Raw genomic sequence first — 13,281 nt, forward strand, 5'->3', positions numbered from 1 at the left:
GGTGAAGATCGATTACTCTTTTACACTCTTTCTCCTTTTTGTAAGTTTATGAGACAACCCTTACAAGCCTCTCTTTCTTAGACCTCACTTCTCCCTTTAGACAAACTTCTAAATACTAGGAAGAAGTGATCCTAAATCCTAAGAGAGTTTCCTAATTTTTTTTCAAGTATTTTTCCCCCTTTTTCAATTCAATTTTATGCTCAATTCTTACTACTCCATGCAGGAATAGTTGGGGTATTTATAGACCCCAAATGACTTCAAAATTAGAGCTAAAAAAGGTCTCATCCCGGGTTTTCTGGGTCCTTTGGTACCATCGCCTATGCTGGGTGGTACCACCGCTTGTAGCACTGACACTGGGTGGTACCACTGCCTGGGAGACTATGTCTGAGCAGTACCATTGCCTGACAGTCTCAGAAATTGAGTTTGGGTGGAACCACCACCTGACACAATCTCGGAGACTATGCCACTGAGATTCCACCTGTTGGGTCATTGTTTAGGCCTTTTCACTTAGCCTAACACGGTCCAAACTTGGGCCCAATTGTCCTCTAATTGAGTTGGCCCAATTCCAACCTAATTACGCCTAAAACCTACTTCAATATAGACAATTATTACAAAGCTAAATCAAATATTGTCCGATATGTCATTAGTTCATCGACGCCTCATCCGATTCTTCGGTGCATCATTTTCTTTTGCAGCCTATTTCCCAATCGGTCAATTGACCTCAATAACTCTGATTTTCTTAGCATAATTTCCACTCTTCTTGGCCCGATGCCCGAACCCATAGCCCGAGGCCTTTTGTCGATATGTCAATCGATCCTCTGGTTCGATGTCCAATCTTCTAACATGTTCCACTCTGGTCCAACATGATTTTCCTACTTTAATTATCTTTCCTGATCGAAGCTTTCTGCATTACTCAAAATGCAGATCAGATCATAAACACTATCAATTGATTTTATCATCAAAATTCGAGATTCAACAAGCTCGACCTAATTAGCACGATTGAGCGGGTCAAGGGCCTTAAGTGCATTCTTAATAGACCTAGTTGGCACACCAAGGGCACAAAGGAGGTCCATGAGGGCAATAATGAGGGGCTTCTTTTATTCGATAATTGAGCGATATGCTTCGATAGAGAGGAGGTTGTAAAGGGTTGTGACAATGTGCTAGACGACGATAAGGGCATCAAGAATGCTCATGGTGCACATGAGCGCCTTGTAGATAGAGATGGAGAGGTTGAGGAGGGCAACGATAGCATTCTCCTAGGCCTTGGTCGCGAACAAGTGGTGGTGGTGGTGGTGGTGGTAAAGGAGGTAGGCGACAAAGAGGTACATGGTGTTAGCGTCGATAAGAGGGGCGCACATCTTTAGGTCCTATTTCGACAGATAACAGATGTCCATGATGGTTTCGACAATGGATTTTAATTCTACAGCGACGAAGCCCCGACGCAGATGTAGAGCGACGAAAAGCCACTCGACAACTACATCGGTGTTAACATAGATGTAGAGTGGCCTTCACCTCTCTCTCCACTGCTTTCCTCATCCACAATAGCCACCCATGGTCTCCAGTAACATCGTCGTCCACCACCACCAACTGGGATATTAAAATTATCTTTTTGATCTTTATTTTTATATTTCTATTCATAAAATTGATATCATAGATCTAGATGTTTCACCTTCGTAATTATTCTAATTATAAAAATATTAATGTAACTTTTTAAAGTTTATGGATCAAAATACTAAAGATAACTAATTATAGAGGATAATATGTAATTAACTGCTGTTGGTGAAGGTAATAGAGTTTCAAGTGTCACTAAATACTCATAAGTGTTTTTTTACTTAGAAAAAAGAAATTATCTGGCATACGGTAAATCTCGTGGGCAGATAGATTTACTATTGAATTTTTTCACTCTTTTTTTGTCCTTCAACTTTCTACAACTTAGTAAAAATTTTGATCAATCGTATTAAACCTCTTTTTAATCACTTGATTAGCTAAGAACAATACATTTGTATTTCTTGTCATAAGACAATATAGTTATTAGTAAGTGCACTATGTATAAATCTATAGTCGAGACTTCTAATCCTTAGTAGAATTGATTTTCAAACAGCCTCTATAGTAATTGAGACACTCAATGGAATGCATTTTCCTAATCAGTTAATCAAATGAGTCATGGCTTCACCTTTATACTTATGCTTCATTAATGGTTTTTACTTGTTAATCTTTTAACTATTCTAGAGGAACCTCTCATCCTTTTGTTATAATTCAACACATCCTTTCAAAACTTCTTAATAATGTAATTATGCGTAATAAACTTATTCCTTTTAATACCAAAGATGCCAAAATATCACATAAGATAGATAGCTATATGTGATAAATCCTGTCATTTTCTTATGCAAATTTTGAACAATTACTCCAATCTTATTAGGTCAAAAATAAACGTTTCAAAATCATTCATTTACTTCCCAAAACATTATTCTCCTTATATTAAATATATAAAATAAAAAATATTCTTAACATTATTATTCTTGACCCCTTCCTTGCATTGGAATATTTATCTCACGTAGTTGTCTTCCCAAGATTTTTCAAGACAAATTAATAGATAAAGTACTCAATAGAATTGATAGTGGGCGAAAAACATAATTTCTCAAGCAAAACTACCCTTATTAATTCAGTTATTATTTTCATTCTTATTTATTCCTTAGCTATAACTACTACAAAAGTAATTTCTAACAAAACTATAGACCAAATCACTCAACTCATCTCTCTAATAGGTTCTTTTCTTATAAAATCTTTACATACCAAGATTAGTAAATTGGAATATCATCGCATCTCCCAAAAATGTTAAATTGTGATATCTATTTACTCAAACTCTCTATTTGTGCCGGTTGAATTATTCACATTCTTAATAAAGATCAATAACTTGTATGCTCTATTGTTATTACAAAATATGGTAACCCACACTTGTAAAATAAAATTTTCTAATTCATCTATCAATTGAAAATCTTTTTTCTCTCTCTCTCTACTGTACAAGATAAGGCCTTCGTGGTCAAAATATAACTTTTAACAAGGTTAATATTTTACTCGACTAACGATCAACCTTCATAAATTTTAATCTATATTCTAATTTTAACTTTTTTTTATCTTATTTATAATCATGTTTGGAATCTACAGACCCTTAATTTTTTTTTCTCGATAGACTTATTTAAACTTATCCTCTATTTAACTTATTTGTTGGATTTGGATCCCACACCCTTGTTATGTCTAAAAGTCTATATAATTCTTCCTAGAATTGATTTTCGACTTTATATTAATTTTATAATACCATACACATTGTTACCACTAGTATTGGTTTGAAGTTTTAACCTTCTTTAATTGACTTTTTTTTTGTATATTTTTCAAATATCTTGATGATTGGTCAAATGTCATATGACTATTTGATAAAAACTCTTCCCCCATTATACATGCTATTTCTTAACATCTATTTGGATGCTCTTAAAGTACTTCAATATCCTTATATCAAATACTAGTACAATTGTTCCTCCATGATTTTATCATAGAATGTTATAATTCATTCACTACTAATACTTCTACAATAGAAATTGATAATTTAATTCATAATTCTCTATTGTAGCCGGTTATGTTATCCACCATACTTCAATAAATCTTGATATTAAGAATATTCTAACTGCGCTGATATCTTGCAACTCATCCGTCTCCATAAAACAAACTCTTAAAGAGTATAAGAAACCTTTATAATGATATTTTAAACATAGTTTCTACTGCACAAGTCATACAATGAATTTTTATTATAAGGATATCAAACATCACTACACCTACCTCTCATTATTGGGACAAAAATTATATTTCAATTGTTATACCAAATGATATATATTTATTTTATTTGTAGAAAGCCGATCCCTATTAAAAAGGTGAAGAGGCCGGCTAAAGTTAGGAGGTTATTTCTTAGAGAAGAATAAGGAGTTGTAAAGGAATAGGAGTCTTGAGTATGAGTCCTATTAGGAGTTTGTTAGAAGTAGGAGTCTTGAGTACGAGTCATATTAGGAGTTAGGGTTTAGAAGCCTTATAAATAGTTATGTATTCCTCATCTTTTTATAAATAATAGATGAATCTTTTCTGCGGTCTTCGAGCAGGACATCAAAGTATTGAAGACTATTAGTCCAATTTAAGTTGACGAGCATGTAAAGTTACCGACGAATAGGTTAGCCCGAGCAACGTAGATCGGATCACATTGCAACAGAGCGCGGCTTCCGGGCGTAGTTGACGGGCTCTGTAGTAGTAGAACACGAAACGGGCTCCCGAGGCCCACTGTTGACCCCCTACCCGTATTGCAAGCAGCGGCTCCCAAATGAATCGGTAGGTCTTCCGCTCTCCGTCGTCGGATCCCTTTCTTTGGTTCCTTTTAGGCGCATTCTCCACGCACGAGGTAAGTCTTTCATCCATCGATCTCAATTCTTCTCTTGAATCTTCTGATTGTCATCTTTAGTTCCATTGAGTTCTTGTTGCATATCTTGCTTTAAATTTTGGGTAACCGGCCTTTTCATCTCTATTACCTGATGGAACTTGCGGTATTGCATAGACAAGTGTGATGACATATACGAGGTCTCGAATTATGGAGTTTGTGAGGTAATTGTCGGGGGTGATGTCGAGAATTGGAGAGGATTGTTGGGGTGGTCGATGATCTGCGAGTCGGGCCGATGTGGGTACAATGTGATCACTCTCAGAAATGAAAATGGTGGACTGTGTGAATGTGGAATTGTTAAACCCTGAGCGTCTCATATGACTTTGAGCTTGTTGGCTGGTCAAAGTGGATAGGAGATCTGCATCCTAAGATTCCTCGAAACTGTCTTAAATTTATGGCGCTATATGCCAGGTTGATGCTACTATCATAGCACCTATGTGGGAGCTTTTGGGTGATCAACCAAACAGATGGACCAAATGGAAAGCAAGATTGAATGTACGTCTTGTTGCAACATGAATATGTTGTGCTTTTTTCCTGGGAGAATCATTTACTACAATGAATGAACAAAAATGCTAGCTGTAAGACTAGGTGCTGCTTAGAATTTATTGTATCTGCTTGTATTGCTTCAGGTATATCTTCTCCTTTACAAACAGATTTTTTCTTCCCCGTGCAGTTACTTCATTCCATCGTTCATAACTTTGGGAACGCTTCTTTCGTTATGCTATACCTTTCATTATGACAATCTCATGGATCTGGTTGATTATGTACTCAGATTGTCGTAATGCATGCACCTCATAACTATAAAAGCTGAACTAAGGATGCATTTATTGTTTTCTTATTTGACTTTGATAACCCCCATTAAGAGACCTGTCAATGCTTGGGTTAGACAAGGTGAGTTTTTTTGTATTAGTGGTGTGAGAGAGTAAGAAGGAGATCTAGGAAGATTTATTGGAAACAATAAAAATATATTTGAATATTCTGGTTTAACTAGACATACTTTAAACTACAAAACTCAAATATTGGAAAGGAGTCATGTCTCCAACCTCAGATACTAGTTGTTTTTATTTGCAATTATGTGACTGACTTGTTCCGCTTAGAACATATTACCAACTGCAACTGCTCCAAGCAGTTTCTTCTCATCAGCTATTCCAGCTATTTGTTCATGATTGTTAATATAAATTGCTTAGGTGTTAGCATGGTTTTAAGACATCAAGTTGTCAATTTTGGACAGAATCCAGTTAGTTGGAACATGACTGTTATAATCAAATCATCCAGTTTAAGCATAATTATTTTATTTCCTTTCTTGTTAATAAAATTTAAAAATAAATATTTAACATTCCAAGTTGGATGATGTTATTTTTGTCAGTAAATTAAAAATAATAATTAAATAAATATAAAATAAAAAATATTACCTTATGTGGAGTGCTCCTCTTTTCCTATTTAAGGGGAGGGAGTCTTCTACTTCATTCCTTACCAAACTAAGTCTCGCAGCAAAAGAAAGAGGAGTTGTATTCTACGAAGGAGAGGTAGACTGTCCTGCTTTTATTAAAAAATATTTTTTTTTTATTCCTTCAAGGTGTTTAAAATTTTATTTTTGAATTAAAGCATGTAATTATTCATACTATATGCAGTTTCTAAAATTTTCTTCTATTCCTTCAAGTGTTTAAAATTTTATTTTTAGATTAAAACATATTGTAATTATTTATGCTATATGCAGTTTCTAAATTTTTTATCTTGTATGCATGATATTAGTTGTAATATTTGATTACTATTATATTTATATAATAATTTATTAGTTGTAATATTTGATTTCTATTATATTTATATAGTAGTTGATTAAAAATATTATTTCTCCCTTATGTAATTTCGTTTTTAATCTACTGTTATTTATTTTGTTGTAATGACTCAATGTTATTAAGTAGATTTTTTATTATAATTTCATGATGTTATAATTCAAAATTAAGAGGATTGGTTAGTATTTGGACTAAAATCAGTCCATTGGCCAAGCCACAACCCGTAGAGTAAGCCCAACCCAAAGGATAGGCCCCTGCCCATAGATTAGTTCAGCCCAGCCCAACATGGGCATTCATGTGCAATGTATATGACCAATCCATGGGTTATGGACTGGCCTACTGTCACATCTTGAATTTTTTTTTTTTTCATATCTTTTCATACATTTACAGCCAAGTAGATAAACATCACTTTATTTATCATTTATAAACATTTATTATAATTTATTTATTCATTAAATTACAAGTAAAAAAATAAACATAGTGATGTTAACTTCAAGAATCATCCAAATGGCTTTACCTAACGGTAGAGGAAGGTTCGCTCTCCACTGGAATCCGATTTAGTACTAGAGGGAGGTTGCTCTGAAAATAAAAAACAAAGAAAACTCAGCAACACTGAGTACGAATCCAAAAAGTCAATTAAAATAAATACATGATCAAACTTCAATCATCCCATTTGCGTATATCAAATACCCGAAGGAGCACTCCCCCTACAGCGGATGAAGAGGCTTTATCATACGGGATAAGTTTGTGTTCTACCAACAACGGATAAATGCAAACTCATATCGCACTCCCAACAACAGATGGAGTGGAATTCCTCACCCGCCAAAGTGGGGACACGTTCCTCCGAATAGCGGATGGAGGAACCGTCCAGCCGCTACGTCTGACGGCCCGCTAATCCCCGAAGGGAATCACCCTACCTGCTCTCGGCAGGGAAATAACATAATCTCACACTGGTCATGTCCATATCGGGATGAAATAACACATTTAAAACATCTCTTTCAAATATCATCAATATCAAATAATACAAATTAGCCCTCAATTGACTGGAACCCTAGTTCAATCGATCCAATTGAACTCAATTTACTAGAACCTAACTGAACCGATCTCTAATCCTCATTTAACAGGTTTGGAACCACCCTAGACTAGTATAATTTGGACTAGATTAAGTTCAATTTAGGTTAAACTAACTTGAATAAGTCAATCGATTCGAAATCACCCTGAATCGATCTAGACTCATTAATCCTAGTTTAGTTCAATCAATATTTGGGCTCAAATCCAATAACAATATTGGGCTAGCCCATCTATTAGCCATGTGCATTACACATGACTAGGCATGCATTACACAAGGCTGGCCCAGCCCTGGCCCATGGACTGGTCATGTGCATCGCATGTGACCGCCTATGATGGTTGGGTTAGGTTAGCCTACGGGCCAAGGCCTGACCCATGGGTTGAGCTTGGCTTACGGGCTGGGCTTAGCTAGTGGGTTGTGGCCTAACCTATAGGTTGGGCCTGGCCTGTGAGCAATTTCAATCCAATTCATATCTAATTTTATACAACAACATATATTCACTAACAATTATATAAATAAAAAAATATAATAACACATTAAAAGATAGATTATAATATAAGCTTTAATACAAGAAAATAACCTTCTAAATTCAAATAAAAATCATACTTTCAACACATGTATAATTTCAAAATATTCTAGTCAAATAATTTTTAAATCATTCAGAATAGTACATTTTAATTTTCAGATCAAAGAATATCAAAAATTTTAGATAACATATTTTAATTTAACTAAAATCTTAATCCAAATAAGGTTAAAGGTAAGTTGTAATGCCAAGAAATATCATATATTTACTACATGAAACATGTAAATTTTTAACGTGTTTAAATCTAAAAAAAAACCATAAGTAGAGGTCAAAGAACATTATAAAAACTTCGATAAATATTTTTTAAACTACACAACATTTAATATTTAAAAAATCAAAATAAAAATTAAAACTTTTATTTTCAAAAAAGGTAGGAAAACCTACCTCTAATCAACAGGGTGTAACTCCTCGTTCCTCTTGCTGTTAGGCTTCGCTAGGTGAGGAACGAAGGAGAAAAATCCCTCCCCTTAAATAGGAGGAGGTGAGTCTCCATTAAAAGAAATTAATTTTTATTTTCGTATTTATTTAATATAAATTATTTCTATTTAATATACTAACAAATATGATATCACCCTATTTGGATTACTTAATAATTATTTTCTAATTCGTAATAACAAACAAGGAAATAGATTAAGATTTCCTAAATTACAATTGCAAGTAAGGAAAAAATTAATTCCTAAATTATTTGATTTGATTATATTTCTCCCCTCCTATAGGAAATTTGGTCCCCAAATTTAGCTCACCTTAATAGAATAGATGAGGATACTGCTCTCGTATATCTTCTTCTCTTTCCCACGTTGCCTCTTGGTCTAAATGGTGTTGCCAACAAATCTTTACCAAAGGTATAATTTTATTCTTTAGAACATGTTCTTTCCTTTCCAAGCTCTAGGTTCGTTGTTCTCCAAAAGTAATATCATCTCTTAGTTGTAGAGGTTGGTACGATATGACATGTGATGGATCCCTGATATATCTTCGAAGCATAGACACATGGAATACATCATGGATACTAGCTAAAGCCGGGAGCAATAGCAATCTGTACGCCATAGGCTCGACCTTTTGTAAGATCTCAAATGGGCCAATGAATCTTGGGGCTAACTTCCCCCTTTAACCAAGCCTCATAACTCCCTTGGTTGGCGACACTTTTAAGAAGACGTGCTCACCAACTTCGAACTCTATATCTCTTCGCCTTCGATCTGCATAATTTTTCTGATGACTTTGTGCTATTAATAATCTTTGACATATAATTCGAACATTATCAGCATCTTTTTGATTTAATTGAGGTCCTAAAAGCTTCCATTCTCCTATCTCATCCCAATATACAGGTGATCTATACTTTCTTCCATAAAGGGCTTCAAATGGAGCCATCTGTATGCTAGAGTGGTAACTATTATTATAAGAAAACTCAATTAGGTGCAAGTGCATATCCCAACTCCCACTAAGGTCCAAAGCACATACTCTTAAGAGATCTTCAAGAGTTTGTATTGTCCTTTCAGATTGGCCATCAGTTTGGGGTGAAAAGTTGTACTAAACTTTAACTGTATGCCCAAAGATTTTTGTAGACTTCCCCAAAACTTAGAGGTGAACCTTGGATCTCTATCTGAGATAATACTAACTAACACCCCACGATATCGAATAATTTCCTTAATATATAAGCTTGCTAGTTTATCCAATAAATACTTCTTGTTAACAGGGAGGAAGTGAGCAGATTTAGTAAGTCTGTCTACTACTATCCAAATTCCGTCATATCTTTTCGTATTGGATAATCTTGTCACAAAATCCATAGTGACTTGCTCCCACTTCCATTCCCGAAATCCTTTGCAATTTTCCCGCAGGTACCCGATGTTTTATCTTCACCTGCTGGCACATCAGATACTTAGAAACAAACTTTGCTATATCTCTCTTCGTACCACGCCACCAGTAGTTTTGACATAAATCTCGATACATCTTAGTAGTGTAACATCCCATTAGTCCCACATCGGAAGTGGGCAATGTGTATGATTAGCTTATAGGGGCCTGATTAGTGTACTACGTTAACTCCCGCTTAAGCATTTTGGTCCGTGGTTGAAGGATCAAAATGGAGTTATTGGCCAGTTGGCTCATCAGACTCGGGTCGTGACATTTGGTATCAGAGCCGACTTAGCATTTGGGCAGGGTGAGAGGGCTCGAGTAGGAAAGGGCTACCCGTGGATGGAGTCAAAGAACTCAGCGTGGAACCACCACTGAGTTAATCCTCACATGCACTATGCTAGGGTTCGATCTAGGATATGTTGGACCTTGATGATGACGTCAAGCTAATTGAGTTGGGGATATTGTAACATCTCATTAGTCTCATATCGGAAGTGGACAATGTGTATGATTAGCTTATAGGGGCCTGATGAGTGTACTATGTTAACTCCTGCTTAAACATTTTGGTCCGCGGTTGAAGGACCAAAATGGAGTTATTGGCAAGTTGGCTCATACTCGGGTCGTGACAAGTAGTCCCGGGATGGATATTAAATTTTGATCTATGTGTCTCCTCTAATAATTGCATCTTTATTGGATAGCTTTCGCGAACACAAAGTCGATTGTGGAATGTAATAGAACCATCTTTGGCTTGGAGGAATTCAGGTCTAGATTCTTGAGCTATCTCCTTAACTATCATCTAAATATATGTATCTTCCTTCTGACCTTCTTTAACCTTTTCCACCAAATATGATTGTGCCAACTCCATCATCATAGAATTCCTTTGAATATTCATATAGGCTACAAGACTATAGGTATTTCTGCTTAAGACATCATAAACTACATTAGCCTTCGTGATAGTTGATATTAAAATCATAATCTTTTAGAAAATCCAACCATCTTCTTTGTCTCATATTTAAATCTTTCTGTGTGAAAATATATTTGAGACTTTTATGATTTGTGAAGATTTCAAAAGTCTGTCCATAGAGACAATGCCTCCAAATTTTCAATGCAAAAATGATAGCTGCTAGCTCTAAGTCATGAGTAGGATAGTTCTTCTCATGAGACTTTAATTACCTAGATGCATAAGCAACTACCTTTTCGTTTTGCATCAAAACACAATCAAGCCCTTGTAGTGAGGTGTCGCTATACACTACAAAACCTTCTCCCCCTGAAGGAATCACCATGATAAGAACACTGGTTAATTTCTTTTTCAATTCTTGAAAACTTTGTTGACAGTTATCATCCCACACAAATTTTATATTCTTTTGTGTCAACTTGGTCAATGGTGTTGCTATTTTTGAAAAGTCTTTTACGAATCTTCTATAGTATCCAGCCAAACCCAAGAAGCTTCTAATCTATGAAACATTAGAAGGCTGCTTCCATTTTATCACAGCTTCAATCTTGTGAGGGTCAACAGATATACCAGCACTCGAAATTACATGACCGAGAAATATAATTTTATTGAGCCAGAAGTTGTACTTGCTTAATTTGACATATAGTTTCTCTTGCCTTAGAACTTCTAGAATTGTCTTAAGATGGTGTTCATACTCTGCTATGCTTTTGGAGTAGATCAAGATATCATCAATGAACATAATTATAAATTTATCAAGATAAGGGTGGAACACCCTATTCATGAGATCCATGAAAGCAGCCAGTGCATTTGTGAGTCCAAAAGGCATTACTATGAATTCATAATGACCATATCTTGTTTTAAAAGCAGTTTTCTGTATGTCTCCTTCCCTTATCTTAAATTGATAATACCCGGATCTCAAATCAATTTTCAAGTATACCTGAGTACCTTGAAGTTGATCAAATAGGTTATCTATTCGGGGAAGGGGATATTTATTCTTTATGGTCACTTGGTTGAGTTGTCTATAATCGATGCATAGGCGCATAGATCCATTTTTCTTCTTCACAAATAAGACAGGAGCACCCCAAGGTGATACACTGAGTCGAATAAAACCTTTGTCCAAAAGCTCTTGGATCTGTTTCTTTAACTCCTCTAACTCAATTGGTGTCATTCTATACGGAGGTTTAAAAATAGGTGCAGTGTCAGGTAGAAGATCAATTGTAAATTCAATCTGCCTATTTGGTAGCAGTGCAAGTAGATCTTCAGGAAAAATATCTGGAAAATCCTGTACAATGGGGATGTCCTTTAATAGTGGCTTCTTAGATTCTTCTCCAGAAATGAAGGCCAAGTATCCTTGACATCCTTTCAGTAATAGTTGGGTAGCACTCAAGGCTGAAATAATATAAGGGAACTTTTCTTAAATCCCAATAAACTTGAAAGATGGTTGATCTAGGGGTGAGAAAGTAACAGTCTTCCGGAAACAATCGACACTTGCATGGTATGCTGAAAGCCAGTCCATACCCAAGATAGCATCGAAATCTTGAAATTCTAATAAAATAAGATCTACTAGCAAATCGTGACTTTCAATAGTAATAACGTAGTTTCTATATATATGATCAATTATCAAAGAGTTTCCAACTGGTGTTACTACCATTAATGCATTACTCATTGTCTCACGATTCCTATGTAGTTTCATAGCAAAATAGGATGATATAAAAGAATGTGTAGAACCAGAATCTATAAGCACAGATGTTGGCATACCATAGAGTGTGATGATACTTTTAATAATAGATCCCGAGGCTTTAGCATCTTGATGAGTTAGTGCGTAGACTCTTGCCTGTCCTCCCTCTTTGGGTCCTAACTGTTGCTGTCCAACTGTTTGGGGTGGAGCTTGGCGTTGATGTTGCTTCCGAGGGCAGTCCTTCGACATGTGCCCTAATTGTTGATAATAAAAACATACACGTTATCCCATGGGGCATGAGGTGGAAACATGATCCAACATGATCTGTCTTCCCATAGAAATAGCATCTTATGATGACTTGATTACTAGGAGCTCCTACTTGTTGATGTCCAAACTGTTTGCCTTTGCCTTTTTTTTAGGGTCCAGAATGTGATCCCCCATACGCAAATGGTGTAGCATTAAAAGGTCGCTTTCGATCCTTTGCTTGTTGTAGTTCATTATCAAATTTCTCCACCACCAGAGCTCGATTTAACACTAGAGCATATGTTGGTAAAATTAGTACTGTGACGGACTTTCTAATTGATGATCGAAGTCCCCTCTCAAAATGACGAGCTTTTTGACTTTCATTGAAAGCAATATGTGGAGAGAATTGGGCCAACTCAGTGAAATAATGATCATATTCCATTACAGTTCTACTTCCTTAATGGATGCTAAGGAACACTTGTTGCTTCTCAATGCGAACTGAATCAGGAAAGAACTGCTCATAAAATGCATCTTTAAACTGCTCCCAAGTCACCACATTACCTCCGGCCTTCAACATCCTCCTTTTTTAGGTCCACCAAGTGTCTACCTTCCCTTCCAAAATGAAAGAAGCGAAAGGATCCGGT

General features: G+C 35.7%; 1 long non-coding RNA gene across 10 annotated transcripts in view; it reads left to right on the forward strand.

The window, feature by feature from the left end:
- Positions 1–4,321: 4,321 nt before the first annotated feature.
- LOC135598998 (uncharacterized) overlaps positions 4,322–13,281 on the forward strand; it is a 33,993-nt gene continuing 25,033 nt past the window's right edge. For 7 of the 10 annotated variants that reach the window (XR_010481776.1, XR_010481773.1, XR_010481767.1 and 4 more), the window contains exon 1: positions 4,322–4,438. This is a non-coding gene — a long non-coding RNA (uncharacterized LOC135598998). The other 3 variants (XR_010481769.1, XR_010481775.1, XR_010481771.1) reach the window with 2 other exon arrangements.

This window comes from Musa acuminata, chromosome BXJ2-1 (assembly GCF_036884655.1).
Source record: "Musa acuminata AAA Group cultivar baxijiao chromosome BXJ2-1, Cavendish_Baxijiao_AAA, whole genome shotgun sequence".
Lineage (NCBI taxonomy): Eukaryota > Viridiplantae > Streptophyta > Magnoliopsida > Zingiberales > Musaceae > Musa > Musa acuminata.